The 21,897-nt window shown below is 37.8% G+C and overlaps 1 protein-coding gene across 1 annotated transcript in view; it reads right to left on the bottom strand.

Annotated features, from left to right (window-relative positions):
* LOC148056741 (uncharacterized) overlaps nucleotides 1-21,897 on the bottom strand; it is a 236,146-nt gene that overhangs the window by 193,975 nt on the left and 20,274 nt on the right. Inside the window, exon 2 of the mRNA XM_087749119.1 lies at nucleotides 18,278-18,458. The gene's annotated coding sequence lies outside the window, so the exon portion shown is untranslated. The remainder of the gene's footprint in view (nucleotides 1-18,277; nucleotides 18,459-21,897) is intronic.

The following is a 21,897-nucleotide window of genomic DNA, read 5'->3' as shown; positions in this document are numbered from 1 at the left end:
GGGAAGTGGTTGACTCTCCATCCCTGGAGGTATTTAAAAGACGGGGAGATGTGGTGCTTAGGGACATGGTTTAGTGGTGGACTTGGCAGTGCTGGGTTAACGGTTGGACTTGATGATCTTAAGGGTCTTTTCCAACCTAAACAATTCTATGATTCTATTTTCTTTCATGGAAAGTTTTGTATTTGGTATATGACTTAAACAGGAGATTTAAGATTTTGAAGGGGCGGGGGGGGAAGCACTTGATGAGAAAAACTAGTCTATAGCTAAATTAATCCAAAAAGTCTGTTTCCATTGTGCAAGAGAGAGTATTAAAGAAAATGTTTGTTAAAAGAAGGGGATAAACACAGAGCTATCTCCATCAGATAAACAGTGTATGAAAGAATATCAGTAAGAAGTAGTACACTAAGCCACAAAATATTAGACTTAAATGTTCAGCCCCGTAATTACTCTTCATGATTAAAAAGCTTTGGTCAAAACCCTTAAAATCTAACTATTCAATTAGCCTGTGTACCTTCTCTCTAGTAATATTTCAGAGTTTATGAGAATTTTCCCTGAATGTTTCATGCAAATATAAGAATAGGTTGTATTTAAAAAGGTATTCCTGTGCATATGTTCTTGAAGTTGTGATGCTTTTATTATATACATAGTACAGGGATTACTTCAAAAATATCACCAGAAAAGGGAAAAAAAAAAAAAAAAAGAAAAGTATATCTATCAAAATAAATGGAAAAAAACTCCCACCAACTTTAATTTTATTACTAGAGAGAGTTCATTTTATGCAGTGATTATTTAGGAAGAACACGGCAAAAATTACATGTAGTCCACTTACTGTTTTAAAACCGAAGTTCCTTACAAATTTAAAATACTGCTTTGTACACAATGTTAATATTTGGGAACAGCTGAGTAGCTTTGATTATATATTAAAGAGACCAGGGCTTTCAAACTGGGTGTTTTTTAATGTCCTCCAGAAAGGAAGAATCTGGTACTCTGAACAGAACAAGCATAACATCTATGTTTGTAGGTATATTGCCCAGAAACTTTCTCATTAAAGAACAGACCAGAATAGGAAAAGCAGTATTTGTGCCTGCTATTCATATAAAACTAAGTGGTTAAGGTATTCCCCCCAGGTGTGATGACCTGTTCTGTGCTGTTCTTAGCCTGATGCAAGGCCAGCTTCCCAGGAAAGGGCTGTATGTAACCATCAGATGTTATACTCTTCAGATTACTAACTGCTCTGGGGCAAACGTCACTAACCCTTCTGCAGCTAGATCAATGCACAATCGAGTGCATTAAATGGACAAAGAAAGCAGCAAGGCTTACAGCAGTCATGGTGTTTATCTTGGAGAGGAGATGGACCTTTTCCACATTTACCTTATGATTACTTAATAAAATACACGTTCTTGGAAAGTGGGTAGGAACCCGCATAGCACTTCCAAGACAAGTGTCCTATCCACTGAATCAGAGAATTACACTTTTCAGTTACGCACTTTCTCTGGCCCAGCACTGATTATTTTCAGTAGTGGAACTGTTTTAATTGGAAGGTGTCTGAGACCAAATCTAATCATGGGGATACAGTACTTTTGTAGGAGAGAAGAAATTAAGAATTCCAATTGATTACTAACTCAAGGCTGTGACTAATTACTTACAGTCTCATATGATGTATCCAAGAAAACAGTCTAACATGTTAACAGGCACGAGGAAAGAGCTCATCTGCTAAAACTCTCTCTTAGGTAGTGCTCCATCTGTATGAAAGGTGCACTTTAGAGTCCAAATAATATTTAACAGGAATAGACTTTATCTGAAATGAGGCTGGTAACAGCTTCCACGGAACTGCCTTCATAGAAAAATGGGACAGAACAGCAAGAAATGTTCGCTAACTGTTCTCTAAGTGAGCAAAGCAGGATGGAATGGCAGTTAGAAGGTGTTTGGTTTTTTCCAATATAATGATGTTTCCATGCTGTATAGCTTCAGAAAACTTAACAGATTAAATAATTGATCAATTTGCAAAAAATATGTTGACCTTCCTCAGCTAATCAATTCCTTTTCCAAAATAAAAATAGATTTTTTTTAAACTAAGAATCAATGTATCATACAAAAGCACTGAATCAACGTTCTAACAACATGGTAGGTTCATGCAAATATCAGAGAAAAAAACAGATCAGATTCCAAAGCTTAACTTCAATTTGCATCTTTTATGCAATTTCCACTTAAAAAGCTCAGTTTCACTGAACAGAGTAAGACTTACTCATTAAGTACCTTCAGGTATGGGAAACTTGGGAAATAACTGAGACTATTATGAAAAACTACAAAGGAATAATACGGAATCTTTCATATTACTGAGCGTCAGTGTTCAAATCCCTTTGTAGCTGTTGTCATACATTATGCAAGTATTATAATGAACTCGTACACAAATATTAATTAGAAATTTCTTGGAAGTTTTAAGAACCAGAAGTGTTTGGTGAGCTCTGGCAAACACTCTGTTGAGCCACACGTCCTTTTCCTAGCGTGACTTACTGACAATATTTATTCAAATGCAACTACAGGAGGATCCCTGATACGGGTCAAATTTGGACCACCCTGCTCATGCACTAAAGTTCAGATGTAACTTAAACTGTTGCATCCAGTTATAGTAGGCTGTATATGTGGCCGATACACCTTAAAATCGTTTTATATAGATTTCCAAAATATCCATGCCAATCGGTTAGGAAATACCTTTGGCAGTACCATAGTTCCGTTTACCATGAAAAGCTAACATATAGGAAGCATCATCCAGCTAACTAACAAAGTCATTTAAAACACACTGAGCTCAGTAACTCCACTGTCAGCATAAAGACAGCTAACTAAGCAATATGCTGGACATACCACTAACAGCTCCATGCTAACTCAAATAGGGACTTATTCCTATTTACCAAAGTTAAATACATTCTTCCAACTCAGATTTTCAAACTACGTAAGCATGACTTGACCAATGCCTTGCCAATACTTTGCATACATCAGCACTTTACACATTTTTGTATAACCTGTCCGTTTTACCATTTGCCTTGGTATCATCTTATTTCTTTACTATTTAAGAGAAAGACATTCCTCTTTAGTAGTCCCATGAGCATTAGTTATTCACATCACTAATTTTAGTAAAGATAGAAGTCAGATACCTATTAGACCCAAAGTCTTGTCTACAATTAACTAACCCTGTGGAACAGATGCTAAATGCTGCACTACTGGCTAAATGTTCTCAGCAGCCTATATCCATGCATGCTGACTGTGCCCACTATTACTTGTATACCAACCACCAACACTGTGAAAGGAAAGAGCTTCAGATACAGAATCATGGAATGGTGTGGGTTGGAAGGGACCTTAAAGATCATCTGGTTCCACCCCACCTGCCATGGGCAGGGACACCTTCCACTAGACCAGGTTGCTCAAAGCCCCATCCAGCTGGGCCTTGAACATTTCCAGGGAGGGGGCATCCACAACTCTGGGCAACCTGTGCCAGTGCCTCACCACCCTCATAGTAAAGAGCTTCCTTACATCTAATCTAAATCTACCCTCTTTCAGTTTATAGCCATTACCCCTTGTCCTATCACTATAACTAAAAAGGTCTCTATTTCCTAGGCTTTTTGTTTATAAGCTTTTTTTTTTTTTTTAAAAAAAAAGACCAAAACTAATCAAAGGGACTACAAATCCCAATAGTCACTTCATATATTTATATCTCTTGCTCACTTAAGTGTAGACTTTAAAACATGGAGATAGGAAGCAGCTCAGGAAGCACTAAGCTGCAGTATCTGTTGCCTATTTACAGCACATACCAGTCACTCGGTTCCAATCCTGTACGTCATGGTAGTATACTTAAGAAAATTGGTGCCTGCCTGCTGTGTAACCTGGCCTATAGTAACAAGAAAGTTTTGCAGTTAACACTTGCTTACATTCTGGGAAAAAAATCCACCCCCCCTCAAAAAAAAAAAAAAAAAGAATATTTTTGAGGATGTAAAGAATCTTAGGATTTCAATTCTAATCACAAAAATTTATAGATCACACATCCAGATTTGGATGTAAACATATTTTAAAAGAAAGCAATGAACACAAAGAAGAATAACATACATTTCCATTAAATTTCAAAGCATTGCGTGCCGTAAGTTTTAGCATGTTCTCTGCTTTTAAACACATTTTCTTATACAGAGAAGCAGTGCTTTGAGCCACGTCATTTAGAGAAATCTAAATTAACAGATCAACGGATGTATCATTAATGCCTAACATGTTAACATAGAATCACTGGTCCAACCAACCAAAACCAATGGACTTGTTAAGACTGCATGGAGAGAAAAAAGAACAAATTTCATTATTTGTTATTTTAAACAATGGCTGCGTCTGTCTGAAAAACTTTAAAATACTGCTGTATTTTTTCTCTCTGCTTACATACTGTATATATTCCTTCACGGACGCACTTAATTGACTGGAACAATTCTACTTGGCTTCAGTGATTTTATAATTTGTCATAACCACCTCACTAGCTGTTGAGGAGACAGACTTCTTCCTCATACTGCCAAAACAATCCTATGAAATATGGTTTGGTTTAATTAAAGTATAATTAATGCCTTGAATTTTAATTACTTCTGCTGTGATCTGGAGATGAAAATATCCTTCTGCCAGAATAATACGTTTAATATGAAATGGACATGCTTAGTATTAATACCCACTCTTTATCAACTTCAGTAATGAGTTCCTTTGATTGAACAGGCAGCATTTGGAAAAAAAACCAAAAACAAAACAAACCCACAAACCTACAGCTTTTCTGCCTGTCAGAATATAAACGTAGTTGCTGAAAATGGAACTTATTAATTTTACATGGCTTGCAAAAATAAAACTGAAATCTGTTTTTTGAATGCTAAAGGCTATCTATTAGATTTTCCTTTTTATCTAGTGATGTGACTTGGAAAAAATATTTCATGGTTAACAGGCAAGGAATGTTGAGTGACATGTTGACATCAAAATATTTTTGCTAAATGTACATGTTTTAAATTTTAATTCTGTTCTGGAGGGATGTGAGAAGGGAAAATTCCCTACGGAATTAAATACAGAGCACTTTCTTTTTAGAGTAGTGATCCCATGTCAGGTTACTTGGAAAATATGGTGGAAATATTTATCACACGAATTGCTAAGTGTACTCATAATTTGGCTGTAAGACATCATCATTATCAAATATGACATGGTTAACATATGGTTTACTACTGCTGACCAGAATTTAACAGCTGACAAAACCCCGGAGCCAGGGGGAAAAAAATCCCTAGTTCATTAGCATTTACCAGTTTACCATTAGGAAAGCTTGTTATACTATTCGATACAGTTCCCCATGGCCTTCTCCTGGAGAAACTGATGTGTTATGGCCTGGACAAGCGGTCTGTGGAGTGGGTGAGGAATTGGCTGACAGGCCGCACCCAAAGGGTGGTGGTAAATGGCTCTTTTTCAAATTGGCAATCCGTCACAAGTGGGGTCCCACAGGGATCGATATTGGGCCCAATGCTATTCAATATCTTCACAAGCAATCTAGACAACAGGATCAAATGTAGCCTGATGAAGTTCGCAGATGACACCAAACTGAGTGGGGAAGTAGACACTCTGGAAGGGAGAGCCACCCTGCAGGAAGATCTGGATAGGCTGGAAGAGTGGCCTAACAAGAACCTTATGAAGTTTAACAAGGACAAGCGTAAGGTCTTGCACCTGGGAAAACGTAATCCAGGAGTGCAGCTCGGACTGGGATCCACCTGGCTAGAGAGCAGCTCTGTGGAAAGGAACCTGGGCATCCTGGTGGACAGGAAGCTCAACATGAGTGAGCAGTGTGCTGCTGCGGCCAAGAAGGCCAATAGGATGCTGGGTTGCATCAAAAAGAGCATCACCAGCAGAGGCAAAGAAGTCATTATCCCTCGCTACTCAGCTTGTCAGGCCACACCTGGAATGCTGTATACAGTTCTGGTCCCCGTTATACAAAAAAGATGTGGACAGGCTGAAGGGGGTCCAGAGAAGGGCCACCAGGATGATCAACGGTCTGGGAAGCCTGCCATATGAGAACAGGCTGAGAGAGCTGGGTTTGTTCAGCCTTGAGAAAAGGAGGCTTCGAGGTGATCTCATCACCATGTACCAGTACTTAAAGGGGAGCTACAAAAAAGATGGAGACTCCCTTTTTACAAGCAGTTCCATGGTGAGGACGAGGGGTAACGGGTACAAGTTACTCCCAGGAAGATTCCGATTGGGCACGAGAGGTAAATTTTTCACAATGAGAACAGTCAACCATTGGAATAATCTCCCCAGGGAAGTGGGTGACTCCGCTACACTGAACACGTATAAGACTCAGCTGGACATGGTGCTGGGCCATCTCGTCTAGATTGTGCTAGAAAGGTTGGACCAGATGATCCTCGAGGTCCCTTCCAACCTGGTATTCTATGATTCTATGATTTTTCCTTTCTGAGCTTCTTAAACGTTCATTTAGGAAGAAAAACCCCCATACCTTTCAAACACATAAATAGAATCAATTTTAATAGCAAGTCACAGAAATGGAAGACTAAAAAAAAAAAAAAACAAACCAGTTTTCTGTTGGTGCCGAAAAACTGTCAGTTTGCTTTTGAAGATTCATGGGGTTTGCACAATCCTTTAACATTATAACAACACAAGAGATAGTTTTAGCTGGAGTAGTTAATTCAGTTTTTTTTATTGGCTAAATTTCATGGCTCAAAATTCATTTTGTGAATGGGAAAATATGATATTTCTACCACTTAAAATGAGTACGGAGTATATAAAGGATTTATAACAGCGAGTCTCATCTGTACTAAGTCAATGATCTAAAAAAAGGTGTGCTATTGTTGCCACCACCTTCCTTTCTTTCTTCTCATGCCTTTGTTTCCATTTATGCCTCCTTGGGATTCCTTTGCTTACTCCCAGAGGAGAAGGCTTAACAATCAGAGCTAAAACAAATTCAAACAGTGACTATAAACATTAATTCCCCTCAGGTTCAGAATGAAATACCAATATACGCAAAAAAATCTTTCACATTCAGAAAAACAGAATGACAAACATATGCGGTAACATATGCCTTAAAATGAACAGTATAGTTATTTTAAATATTGAAATGTTTTTAATTTTTGAAGACAGGAAAACATCTTAACTAGTAGTAGCACCATTAAAAATCTGGCAAACTAAGTTATCAAATGCTAAATACTAAGATTTATTACAAATGCAACAAATATAGATGTAACATATCCCAGCAGTAATGTACATTAAACCCAGATTACCTCCTGTCTTTAGCAGAAGCTTTCCTTATAGGTACTGAATATATGTGAGAATTGCAAAAATAATTGAAATATTCTTGGGCATCTGGTTTAAAAGATGAATCTATTCAAACAATGAAATGCAAATATTACACCACGACAGACTCCATCTGCCTTAGTGTGCAAGAGGAAAGGTTTTCTCAGTCTTGCTCTCCTCCCAAATCTGCTGTTTCACCTGAACACCTTCACTGTGTCAGAGCTGGCTCAGCCCCTCAGCAGCAAAACAGCAAAATTCAGTTTTGTTGCTCCAAAGATGAGGAGCAGGGGCCTGTATAGTAAGGGATGGGAACAGGCTGAGTTTGAAGCCAAAAATGAGACCAAGATAGTCCCAGTGCAAAGTAAGAAGCAATTACTGCCTATCAGCAAGCTTCCCCAGCTCTTGGAGTCCCCAGCGTAACTGCATGCAAAGATAGCGACTATAGCAATCCCGGTTTACAGAGCTCTCTCAGGCCATCGGTCATGGTTATTTTGCTGTCCCAAGCAACCTCAGCCTCTGTGCAGCTGACGACTCTTCCCGCGTCTAAAACTGCCCGTGTCCACAGAATACCAGAACTCAGCACTGCTTCCATGAAAATGGGGAGTGATTGCGTGGAGGACACCATCTAACACAGGAGACAGCATTTGAAAGTTGTTTTGCTCATCCCCAATGCAGAGAAAAAGATCCTTGCTCTTTGTCCACTATTGAAGTGTCCTTCAAGCTGTACAGCTACAAATGTCCCAGACAGAGGCTAAAAGAAGACAAGCTTACTAAGGATTGTCGCTTTCCCTTAGATCCCCAGCTGCCCAATGGATCAATGAAGATCCATACGTCCAGTTTCCTAACAAGCACAAACAAAATTTATGACACGGTAGCTTGTAGTTGGTGGGTGAGCCACTTCAGTTATGTGGTAAACAGCCAATTTTTTAAATTGTTAAAAAAAGGGGAAAAACCTGAAAGGCAGGCTGATCTAAGCAATGAGATTTATAACACGCCAGCCCTTGACTTCTATTTTGGCTACTTTATTTAGTGTAAGAAGCCTTATTGGGTCAGCTGGAGATTCCCTTGATATTAGGCAAGCAGCTCTGAATCAGCCGCAGTTGAGCCCCTCACTTCCAGCACAAATGTTGCAGCATGGTGGCAGTGCTCCTCGGACCACTGGGACCCCATAGTGGCTTGCCGAATCCAGAGTAGCTTTCAGACTACTTTAGCTTTCAGCAAGCTCAAAATCCTGCAGTGACAAAGCTGACTTAACTCTTCTGCTTAGCACGGTTTAAGTTGAGCTAAGGTAGAGCTCTATACCTTAGAGGTATATAAAATTCTGTTCTCACAATATCTTCCAGAGCACGATTTTGGGGAAAAAAACAAACAAACAAACAAAACATTTTTTTCAGATTTTGTGTTTCCTGAAGAATGAAAGATATAAAACTAAGACTACATTAAACACATCTGCTCTTCAATAACTCAGAGAAAATAATCCAATTTTGATGAGCGCTCGTCACTAAGGTTTTTAGCTTCCGAGTAGCAGAAGTAAATTGAGAATGAAATTCTGGTCGAATTCACGTTTCATTTGTTTAAAAGTGTTTAAAAGTGTGAAATCCAATGAAATTTCCTATACCTCCTACTACTGCAGTACCTTCACATTAAAAGTCAATGTTTTGTTTCAGTTTCTTGTAGACAGCACCTGTAATCAAATAGAAATTCTGCCAGTAATCCACAGGTTTTGTATCTGTTCTGCTTCAATCTCAAATACATAATATAGCACTCTCTCAGCCTTAAGCAGTAATCTTGTACTAGGTTTGAAACATAAATTCTCAAAACTACTCCTCCACACACAGATTACCCACAAAGTTACTTTAAAATATTGACATTTTTATATATATAAAAACATATAAAAAGTATATATGTGATGTAATATATATATAATATATTAATGTATATATAAATTTCTATAAATACATTATACATATATGAATATTTCAGCTTGTTAGACGTAGAACAGAAAAGTCAAACAATTAAAAAAAAAGGTAGAATCTGACTGGTAACCCAAGTGACTCCTCTCTTAATCTGGTATTACAAATGAACCATAAAAAGCTTAATGTCATGAGAGGTGTGGTGTTTTATTAAATGGTGCCAATATTAACTAGATCATGAGATAAAGAACAAGAGAATTTGTGTAAGTATGAATTGAACCTTGTTCATTTCATACAACTGAGTGCACGCCCCCCCCCCCCCCCCCATTCAATCTAAAAAAAATATTTTTTTTCTTGCTGCCAGCAAGAAAATGTTATTGGAAGCTTTGATGCTTGTGGCAAATCGTATCAGTCATCATTAACTTGAATGAAACTGTCAGTTTTGCCTTATTTGACATGCATTTCTAGTTGGGGCTTATTTTCTGTGCACATTTTGACAAGTGTATCACAGTACAAGCAGCTCAAAACAAACAGTTTAGGAAGCAATCACAGAGAGGTGCAGAGCAGTAAGGTATTTGTGCTAACAACCACTTCACAGAGAAGTCTGGAAAGTGGAATGCCAAAATTCCAGAGCAATAGCAAATATACCTATAGAAAACAGTCCTTGAGATTTGGATACCTGAGGATACAAGCACAGGTCATGTAATTAATTCTATATTTTTTAGGGTTTTTTGGTGACCAGCACTGTGCTTATTTGTGAAAAAACGTAAGAAAGAACAGATGATACTGAGGACTGTACATGTTAAAAATTGTCTGATTGAGGATACTTCACTGAAATCAGCTGGCCAGATTTTATAAACATAACTCGGAAGCAGCAGTAAAGGGGTGGCCAATGTGCAGCCCTTAAGGTGAATACAACTCACAGTGTGCCTTCCATCCCGGCACGGCACCCCGAGAGACGGGCACAGCTCTGAGGCGGCTCTGCTGGGCAATCTGCATCTCCTGCTGCAAGAAGAGATTCAGCTCACACAGGCTGCTGAGGCCAGTATCGCTGCGTCACCCTGAAGCCTGTGCTAGTTTTATATTATGGTGGGACTACTTCTGCTATTATTTCTCAATGCTGAACAAATTATCCCCTCCATTTGAGTAATAAGATGGTGTTGGTCTTAGCCATAGGAAGATATGGGAAGGCAGGCTGTAGATTAGCCTGTTTTCTCTGAAGCCCACCTAAAAGACCTCCTTTTACTCTGAACCAAAGACCTGCAGTACCTGGTCTGAGGACAACTGTACTGTAACTGGATTCCAGTTTTGACTGCACTTCCTTAACGATGGCACTTCTCAGACTCAACCAGATTACTACTCTCAATGCAGCAGAAATGAAGAGGACAGCATCCTGAATTTGGAGACTATTCTAGAACAAAATGCATCATCATCTTTCTAACTTAAAATGTCAGTGAACCGTCTCTACTCACTATAAAACACCCAATAGTTTAACTGAGATGACAAAGATTCATTATCAAGACATTGTGATTGATAGTGATAGTGTTCATTCACCTTTATAAAGGGAAACCTTTTTTCTTCCGCTTTGCTTTTTTTCCAGATAGCTGTCCATATTCTCAAGTCACAGTCTATTTTTGGAAGGGCCTGCTGAACTGTTTCAGGACAGAACATATAATACCCTCTAAGGTTGCCTTCAGCATTCAACTGTGGATGAACTGGCAGGAGGTTCAGTAATACAGCGTTAGATAACGGGTTGCCATGGCAACAGTTCTGCCTCTGCCAAATTTTGGAGCTCAAGTTTAAAAGCTGATCTCAAACCAAGGTCTTTTCCAAAAAATCTCTAAGCTCTTATTAAAAAAAGCAAATACACAACCATAGTCCTCTCAAAAAAATCCATCCCACGTAAAAGAAGGCAGTCCTTTCTCGGTCATTTACTTCCAGTGCTATTACTCCAGCTCTTCTGACCACAGTATTGCCTTCTCTTATATTAAAATGCTATATTTCCACTATGAATTTGCCTGACTTAAAATCAAGCATGCAATATTTATATACTTCTATTCAAGCATTTAGAAGACACGCATGCCATTTCCTAGGCAAGTAGCAGAGTAAGAGGCAGTTCTTTTACTGTGGCTTTTCAAAGCACTTTCATTCACTGCCCTGCACCGTGACCTGCGAACCTTAGCATAACTCAAAATAGAAATTTCCAAATAACTGATTTTTCAGTTTCCTGGAAGTTCTGAAAAAGCAGTAGAAATAGTTGCCTTAATTTTATGGAATTTAGGGAAGTGTGAAAAAACTGTGGACCTATCAAATAGGTTTTATCAATACAGAAGGTAAGGCAGTAATGAGTTAAATTTATAATAGGGCTTGAATGTCATTCACAAACTGCAGCAAGGCATAATTCTAGCATTATATTCCAACTGTTAAAGCATTTGAATTTGGGTTTCCATCTCCCAGCTCTAATTTCTCAAACAGATAATATATATTTAATCTGCATCATAATGAAAAAAACCCAACAATCTGTAACAACTCAAAAACCCTAAACAGAGAAAGAATGACAGGAGATACAGTACATAAGGGTTTTTTTCTTAGGAACGTCGATCTCTTTCCACTTAGTCTTCAAAAAGGGCTCACACTTGGAATCAGCTAAAAATAAGAGATGCAGTTTAACAATCAGTGGCACTTCAGATAAGCAAGATCATCATCTTCAGAATCCCTCTCAGTGGTGGCTATGTCTATGGATTTTCTCAAACCGTTCACCGTCAAGCAAATGCAATAATCCCTACAACAGCTGGCAAGGTGTCAGCAGACCAGAATTTCAATACACACGGTCTGCCTCTCACATCTTGCTTTTTCATGCTAGAAACGAAATGCCTGTGCAGCACCTTTGCACTGCTCAGCAGTTAGAGAATCCTGCAGCACAGACCAGTATCATGTCTTAGTTGTGCTAAGTAAAGGAGGCAGTTTGTGTTCTCCGAAAAAAGGAGCACAAATCAAAATGAATGTGATGACAAGTCTACAGAAAGTGTGCTCTTCTTCATTCAGGTTTCTCAAAAGCAAAAATATACAGATTCTGAATCCAGCGTTTGCTCTTGCCTATTTTTCTCTTTAAGAACATGATGGTTCTGTGTCACTAGAGTGTTTCTCCACAGATAACACCACGATACCAAAGTTATGTAATGGACTACTAATAAATTCAATTTAGTCACAACAGGAATGGTGAAATCCTATAAAGCACGAGGAAGTTGCCTTTAACAATTTCATGTTGTGGTATATAAAGCTTTCTTCAAAAGTTTTAGATCGTTGAGATCCATTTGCTGCAAAAGCAATATAACGGGGACAAAAATCATAAAGCACAACAGGTCTGGCTGATTCATGCATAAAATATAAATCAGATTGCCTCACAAAATGTTTTTAAAGAAGTATCTTAGTGAAATATCTTATTCTATGTGGCTCATTATACAAATAACATTGACTAAAAGCAGAATAATTGCTTTGTTTCATCTCTTTCTGCACTAAGTGCATGTATTATTATTGTATGTACTTTCCTAAAGCAAACTGAATCTCCTTCATAAGCTACAAAAAACTCTTTTAAACTACTTAAATCATAAACCTCCCTGATTCTCTGTTGTGCTATGTTTAACACAGGAGTCTTATTTGTACTTCCTATAATTATATGTCTGCACATCTGCAAATGTGTTTATTGTTAACAGATTATGGCAACATAGTTGAATCTTTACAGGAAAGTTCAAGGATAATGTTCCACGCACACAAGTGATACAAAAGAAGACTTTTTAAGACTCACGTTATTTCCTCTGCAGTAATTTTAAGAAATTATCCTGTCTTTAATACCTTAGTAAAAATCTTATACTCTATAAATTATATTTATAAATTCTGATGACATAGTGGTGTCCACAAGTTTCACTGGTTCCCGCAAGTTTTTGAGCACGTGAGGGCTTTACAGATTCAGATCAGAGAAGAAGTAACTTCAAACCTCCCAAAGTATATTCTGGAGTTCAGGCAAAAAAGTCCTCACATTTTAAAAATTAATTCCAGAAAAGAGACAGGTAGAAATTTTAGCAGTTTCATTCACAGCTTTTCAAAGCAAAATAAACTCCATCCTATCCCATAACGTAATTGTGACATTTTAGAAAATTCTCTCATTACTGATGCAATCAGCTGCCAATGTCTCACTGACACTGTATATCAATGGGTTGTGGTTTTTTTTGTTTGTTTTTTTTGTTTTGTTTTTTTACAAATACACATTAGTAATGCAGAAAGGCACATTTGCCAAAGGAGACAAATATCTTCTAACTTTGGAGGTGCTATATTACAAGTTTAACAGGAAAGCAGGTTTGGTTTTTTTTTTTTTTTAATACAAGCACGAAATAATACCTACTTTACTTTCATGGTCCTGATCATAAGACAGCAAAAATACTTCTCAGAACCACTACAGCTATCTTGAATGTAGTTAGTTACCTACCTAAATCATTTGAATAGTTGATAAAAACACACAAAACATTTGAGCTTCTGCTCTCTCACAGCTAAGACTGACTTTAAATGAGGGTGTTTACAGAATTGTGTTTCCTGTTGGCATCAGCCGTCTATGAAAGCACATACACAGCCTGACAAGCTTGCATGACATTCTTCCATTTGACTAAAAATTTACTGAACATGTGTTTTTTGTAAGGGGAGATATTTACCCAGATGAATTTATTGGCAACAAGTTTTTCTGAAATACAAAAGTGCATTAGGCAAATATACACTAGTCAAAGAAAAGCTATGTAATTCTGAGTACCTTATTTTAAGAGTAAAATTTAAGTAGCTTAACAGCTGCACTAATATGTTGTGAACCATTGCGTTATTTTCCAGTAAATCAAATATCCTCTGCCCAAAACCCCTTCCACTAAAGTCACCCTACCCAGTGCCACGATAAAAGCGTACTGGGAAGACAGAAATATTGCATTACTTGCTTTTCAGATTTTCTTCTACTCAGGGATGTATTCTTGCTAGATATTGGTTACCCAGTGAAACAGAATGAAGAAGGATTGGCTTTGGCCTGTAACTGTGGATTGGGAGCATGGACACTTTTTGGTATAGTCAATATGTTTTCTGTCCCAAAGCACTTCTTTCCTGGATGATACACATGTATGGACATGGACAATGGTCAGGCCAAGTTAATTATTGAGGCAATCTTCTCTCTGGTCCCTGCTTTAATGAGAGAAGAGCCACGGAGAGCATGAAGGTGATTTATATATTTTAAAGCAAAGACAACAGCATATTACTTTTCTAAGAAATCATGAAAACATTTCTGAAGAGGTTCTTAGAGCCTTAGATTGAAAACCCAGTACATACTATCATTACAACTTTAAGATCAATACTGCTACATTTTTGTCAGAAAAAACCCTAATTTTTTAGACAGATTGCTTTTGCTTATTAGGAATTGAATTATTTCGTATCTGTAGCTGCACAAACTCACAGACCTGATTTTGTACCTGTACAAGGAGACAAGTGAGAAGTTGAAATCTACCCCAAATACTTAAAAATAACAGCAAGTATGGGAAGTATCTTGTTACCTTTACTTTTATGGCTGATAAAACAGAGCAAAATATAGTCTATAGTTACTGAATACATAGTAAGCTTATTTCTCTCACCCAAAATGTTTTCTCAACTGTATGTAAGTAATGAGAGCTGTACCGTAAACTAGCCAAGAAAGCAAGTCTAAGACTTAGAGTTTTGTAGCACAGCCTCAGTGGCACAAATAATCACTTGAAACCATGTAACCCTGACATTTTAAATTACTGTACGACATCTGCAAACCAACAGTCCTTGCTACATAATTAAGAAATAAGAGATGTCTGGCAAGATTTATGGGTTGGGGAGAACCCACTGAAACCTAATAGGATTTTGACAAGACTGAAAAAGAATGGACCAAACTTAATGACTATACTGGTGGACCTTATAATTTCCTGACTAAGGAATTTCTTTAACAGTTTTTATATTATGTTTATTTGCTTTAAAAACAAGCAATTCAGAAGACTGTCTCAAACTCAAAATGGAACTATTTATATTAGTCAGGCTATTAATGGAACTGTGTGGCTTACATAACACAACACAGGAATTTCCACCTAGCTGCGTTCGTATTCCTCTGCTAAACTGAAGAGGTGGGAAACGTGCGTTCAGCCTAGGGGTAAGTAACATAGGAAAAAATATCAAAACTGGCTTTGAGGAAAATCAGGAAGATAGAGAAAATAAAAAATAAAATAAACTGCCTTGAGTTAAAAAAAAATAATAAATTAAGGAAAGGCTTTAATCATGCTATGGAATTCAGCACTGAATTCTTTATAGGAATGACAGAACAATTGTGCACACACAAAAAAGAAAGCTTAGTTTGCCATTAAAGAAAGCTACCCTGTTGATAGAAAATGCTACTTCAATGCTGTCTCTTTTACAGGGAAATGGATAATCTATTTCAATTACTTTAAAGCTTGCTAAAGAGAACATAATGTAAAAACAATTTTGCACTGACCTGGAGTAGGTGCCTGAGATCTTCCCATTTCAGCTTATCTCATTAAAAACTGAGATTGCGGCTCTGATCCATTTGACATCATTTTACACTGCTGACAGAATATTTTAAACAGGCTTCAACAAAGAATCTGATATTTCTCTTTCATTTCTTTTTTCCAAGCATGTTTTTTTTAACCCTTGGGCTGCGATGGTTTCACACCTGTGTCTTGCAGCCCTCCTGGGAGGGCCCATGCAGCATTTCTAATATGTCTCATTCCTGCTAGGCAGAGCCCGTTTGCACGGTGATGGCTTCAGGTGCCACACAAAGCATGTCCAATGGTTTGAAAAGTCTCTGAATTCTGTCCTTCAAACCCACATCCCCCCTTCTGAGAGACTCAGCTGGGATGTGTCCTGCACTGCAAAGCCCTCCATGGGTGTTATGTGCTAATTCACAAAACCTGGGCTGGGCTGAGTATCAGCAGCAGTTGATGAACACTAATTAAAATTTGTAAAGACTAGGCCAGACCTATTAGTTTTTCCTCATTCCCTCGTTACTTTTATATTTTGCTGCCATACATCAGTATCACGTGAGTAATGTCTCCAAACAGTTCTGCGAACAGCTATAAAAATGGTGACACAAAGTAAAGCCTATCCTTAAATATCGTAGTAGCACCAAGTAAAACTATTAGTTCCTACATGCTGAGAATTCAAATACTGTATTTGTACTAAATAAATACTTCTTTGTCCTGCTCAAATACAGCCAGGCAACGAGCTCGCAGTTCGGATTCCGGGAGGCAATCTCCTACGGTAAAGCCTTTGCGGAGCTTCTACTAATGTGAACAGCCAAGGATGCAGCTCTTTTGCTGTTTAGCTCTCAGCCTTGCAAAAGCCAATTTGTGCATCTAGCTGAATGAGTTAACTACGTGCTGGCAACGCATGATGTTTGGTATGGATAAATGTTTGTGCGGGATTGGAGAAGCCTCTTTTCCTCACTCCCTGTGGTGGGGGAGCAAGGCCGTTACACACCTGCTGCAAAGGGCAAAAAACCAACAGGGCTGCTGCACTTCTACCACACTGGGCTCCTGATGGGGAATGCTCTTAATGGTTAAGAGCCTAAAATCCTTTCTGACTGCGTGCCTCCGAATAACTCCCGTCACAGGAGCCCACGCTGACCTGAACGTTGAAGAGTCACTTCTCTGCAGGGTTACTGCACAGCAGGGCCTTCCCTCCTGCCCTGCTTTGTGCTCCAACTATTGTAGTTACTTTGAGGACCGAAAAAAAATAAAATATCTAAGTTATCCCTTTCACCCCTCCCGCCAGGTTTCTCTTTCTGTCGCCTCTCCCAGGCTCCCCACGGAGCTCCCCGCTTCCCCGGCGCCATCGGGGCTCTGCAGGGCCTTCCCCACCCCAGAAATGAAGTAGAGGCCTCTGCCAGTCAGTGGTCCCCAGCCCTACCTTGGTCCCGTTGGCTGCTTCAAGCTGCAGGGGCCTGGCAGACGCCAGCAGCAAGGGCTCAAAGGGTTGAGAGGACTGGAGAACCGGCTAATGTTGAAACCAGACACATATGATCTTAAAGGTCTTTCCCAACCTAAATGATTCTATGATTCTAAAAGGGCAAACCTAGAGTCATGCTAAAGAGTCAGCCCAGTTAGTAACGTATGGTGAGAGCACGTCGGATACAGACCAAAGAATCTTACCAAGAGGGAACCAGAAAATATCAGGAAGGTGCAATTTTTCCTGACGGATGCAAGCCTCAGAGAGGCAGCGTTTTGACTTTATACGTTCTTTACCGAAGGAGGAAGAAAAATATTGTCCAGATACTTACAATATGTTACTAATTGCAGAATGTGTGCAATGTACACAAAATACAAAATTATATTTAGGAATTGCAGATTATCAGAGAATTATAATTCTTCTGTACTCTCAAATGAATTAATCCAATTAATTCAATTAATCCAAATATCTATGCCAAAATTAATAGACTGGAATTTTAAATATCTAAAACCGGACTAGATAAGAAAATGTATCATTGCCATCTATGTAAAGCTCAGATATACAACTTTAAGTACTTTAATAAAGTCTGCAATCTTCATGCAGTTGAAAAGAACATCAGAGAATCTACCATCACAGAACACAGTACAAGTAAAAGGCAAGAAGCATTATGTACTTAAAGTAGCTTACTATCTGAAATAAACTACTTAGCAAGATACTGGGGGAAAAAACCTTCTTTGTTTCTAAAGGAAGGAAGGGTGTTATGCAACACATATCAGAAGGAAGCTGATATGCAACACATTACACCAAATTATTAAAAGTACTCAACAGACTACATAAGTAGCTTTTGTTATATAAAAGATACAGTTACAGTCTTGGTTATAAAAATTATCTCTTATTTTTTGGTTTTTTGTACAAAACTTTTGGGTTAGTGCAATAGATACATTAATATAAGTTAACGAATATAGACTATATATATTTACAGTCCTAAATGTAAATCAGAAGTCTCTCTGTGCAAGTGAATTTATCTGTCTCCATTATCAGGTGTAAACTGTTGTAAGAATGAGACTTACATGAGTCGAACTTTACTTCGAGAAATGCTGAAGATCTTGGAACCACCCCAGTTCCGTACTGATTGGAAGAATACTGCCAAAGAATTTAAAATGCACTCTGGTCGTCAATTTGATTATTAGCTGTATATTTCATTTTGCTTTTTTAAACAAGGTTTCCTTCATTAGGCCTTAATTGATACTCCTGGAATAAAAAACAAACAAACAAACAAACAGGGTAGAATTAACAAGTTTCTTCAACATTTAATGCTCACACAAATGTATTATAAGCATATAGTTCTATATAAAACCCAAAAAGTAAAAGAAAACTGAAAAAATTAATGAGTTAATTAAAAAGTTTTGTACAGTGTTAATCAAAATATTGACAAAAATAAGATACTTAAGTTAAAAAATTCTCCACTTTAGAGCTAGGCAAAAAGGCAGCTGTAATTTTGTAGGTTGTTGCAGAAAGAAAAGAATTCTTATAGTGGTACAAAAAAATAGGCAGAGTAATCGTTACCTTTTTATTAAAGCTTCTTGGACTCTACCAAAACTGTGAAAAGAATGTGATTAAAAATCCTAATGTATAAATGATATGAATCACACAACAGATTTTTAGAATTTCTGTATTGTTTCCTTTAGAGAATAAAATATGGGTTATTTTCAAGAGGACTATATGTCCTAGTAATACAGCAATGTCTTTTCTGTGGCATGTACTTGTTATTGTGTAAGTGAGAGGTCTGCAAGCCAGAATGATTAGACTGTGTCAGGCAGAAAAACAATGAGGTGTGTTCCAGCATACAGAAAGCGATTTCAGAGGGAAAAAAATACCTAAATGGATCAGCAAGATGGAGTTATTAAGTAAGGAGAGGCAAATATCTTTTCTTTTCCCACTGGTTTCTCCCATAAGATTTTCATTAGCTTGAAACATAAAATTATGAAATAAAGCATTAAAAAAAAAATCAACGGCTAACAGTATTTAAGAGGCAATCACATGTCAAAGCCTTTTCTATATGTTTCAATGGTTAGCTGAATCTTGTATTTTAAAGCAGTGGAATTTGGTGGGTATATTTTTTCCCGTGATCATTAATTCCACATTAACACCACCACAATTACAGCCTTTGTTCTTTAAAGTCAATTGTATTTTACATTAAAATGGTGATAGCATCTAGTATTCCTAAATGTTCACTGTATCAGGAAAGTGTAAAGCCATCAGCTATTCGCTAACAAGAGGTATTATCAGTAACTTAATTTAGGAAACTCAGTAAGCCAAAATGCCAAATGCTGTCACTCCAACTATATCAAGCACCTTAAAATATGTTCCAAAGCAAAGTAAAAGTACCTTATGACCCCTGATGTTAAAATTGAGACCTCAAAATGATTTGTTGTAAACAGCCTTTTAAATTGACATAATCCACCAAGAGCATCTCTCATTTGTGACATATGCTAAACTATATTATTTAGATATTACCAATTTATTTCAGCAGAAGTTTAATTTCAGGAAGCTTGCTAGGCTTAATTTCTTCTAGAACAGGTCTCTGGCAGTGTATTTGCAATATGACTTAATTTATTACAACAGCGCTCTCTTTGCTATCTCAGAAATTTCTACAGTTAATGTATGCAGCTGCAAGTATTTTCCGTAATCAAAGAGAGAAGGGCTACCTTCCATTGCCAAATCCCATCAGTACACATATATCAATGATGGGGTATTTCTGTTCTGTGTCTGTGTCTACAGTTCGATAATGGACCTTTCAGGAAACGGTGCTACCGGACGTTATCACAGAAGTACCAGAAATGCCTGCTGCCCAATACAGTGCTGCAGAGGTGCTGTCTTCCAGACACGCAGGATAGACTGAGTCTCACTCAAACACCCAAAACTGAGCTGGACACTTAAAATGGAATTTAAGTTTTTGTCTTAAGGACTGCTTGTCTACAGCCTTTAACACAGAAACGCTGATTGTTGCACCTACAGAAAATCCTCTCGCATCATTGATGTTTGGGATGGCACAAGCCACAGCGAAATTCACGTTCAAGATTAAGAGATATGGGACTGGATCAAATAAGACTATTGATGAAGTTTTGAAAAAAATTAAGACACCATAATGTACACTAAATCAAGAGATGTTATTCTCCATCACACCCCTGTCCTAGTCTGTAACTGGATTTTTCAGCCATTTTATGCTAATTAATGTGTTGGGTTCGGTTCTTCGGTTTCTCTTTCAGCAGACTGTATTTCTCTCTTTCTTTGGGAATCTGTCATTAACAGGCTTTGCCTCAGAATATTCTGTGTTATATTCAGTAATCTGTGCTTTCTGGAGGCTTCATGTTATTCCTCTCTCCCTGAAATTTGCTATCACTTGCAAATTTGATCACTATGTTGTTTAGTACCTTTTTTATTATTAATGAATATATATTAAGATAAAACTTACTACATTTTACTATCAGTTCTCCAGTTTTCATCTTATGACACAGTACTGATATGTACAGCATCTATGTTTTTTTTCCCCAGAAAATATGAAAACATTTACTAAAAATTTCTTAGACACCAAAATACAGATGCTGAGGCTGTCTATTCTAAAAATTGCAAACATGAAAGAAACAAAGTTTTTTTGCATGAGAAATATAGGACTTGGATGGTTTAAATGTGTTTTTCTGTTTTTATATTCTGGGCTAGCATGACAGAGTAAAAGTGCAGCCTCGAGGCGTCTTGGCAGCTGACAACAGCTAGAGCCAGGCTGAACGACAATAATATTGTGATGTGGATCCTTATGGCTTTTCGTCAAAGGAAAAATTGAGTTATTGTGTACTTTTACAGGTGACATGACCAAAAGGATGGTGTTAGGATGCTGGGAGACAGTTCGCTGACAAGGATGTTGATTTACAGCACTTTTTCAGATGAGCTTTGACTGTGATGCTTGTAATCATATGATTTTAAAAAGTGTTCTGTCCCTTGCATTCTTATGGCATCACAAAGGAGAGATCAAACACCTAGGAAAATTGGTAGGAAAACTGATGACAACTGGGAGGGAAACTGAAGGTAGAAAAAAGGTTGATGGATCATTATGCTACAAAAACCCAACTGTAACAGCCTCAAACTTATTTGCCTCACTTCTAAAAAATTGCATGATTCACTCTGTTAAGCTAAAGGTAAACAAGATGGTATACCAGGATGCCTGTTTCCACGCTTGTAGATACAACAAGCCAGCCTGTATGAACTTGAATGTGTGTCTGTGTTCGAATCAATATGTGTACTGGAAGTTACATAAGTTATTAAGGAGAAAGACTTGAAGTGACTGCCTCAGACCTCTCAAACACCTGCCCCAAGGCAGGTCATTTTTCCATGAATAATTGAAGAGCTCTGTAACCTCTGATGTCAATGATTCGGAGGAGATGCATAGCCACACGTTCTAAGAATTTTTTATTGACATATATAGCGCCTTTCATGAGCCTCAGAAGACATTTGTGGGATTAAAAACTAAATTCATTTAACAATCATTACACTCTACAATGCACAGAAATACAACTGCCTCAAGGGCCTCCATCTCTTGAAATTAAAGGCAGCATTTATTACTTTTTAAGAGACAATGAACAAGAGTCACATTCAAAAACTTACCAGAGAAGACTGACCTTGGGCATAAGTCCTT

This window comes from Nipponia nippon, unplaced genomic scaffold, assembly GCF_047370975.1.
Source record: "Nipponia nippon isolate SJK-2023a ecotype South Korea unplaced genomic scaffold, ASM4737097v1 scaffold_12, whole genome shotgun sequence".
Taxonomy (NCBI): Eukaryota; Metazoa; Chordata; class Aves; order Pelecaniformes; family Threskiornithidae; genus Nipponia; species Nipponia nippon.
This window is presented reverse-complemented; position numbering and strand designations above follow the sequence as displayed.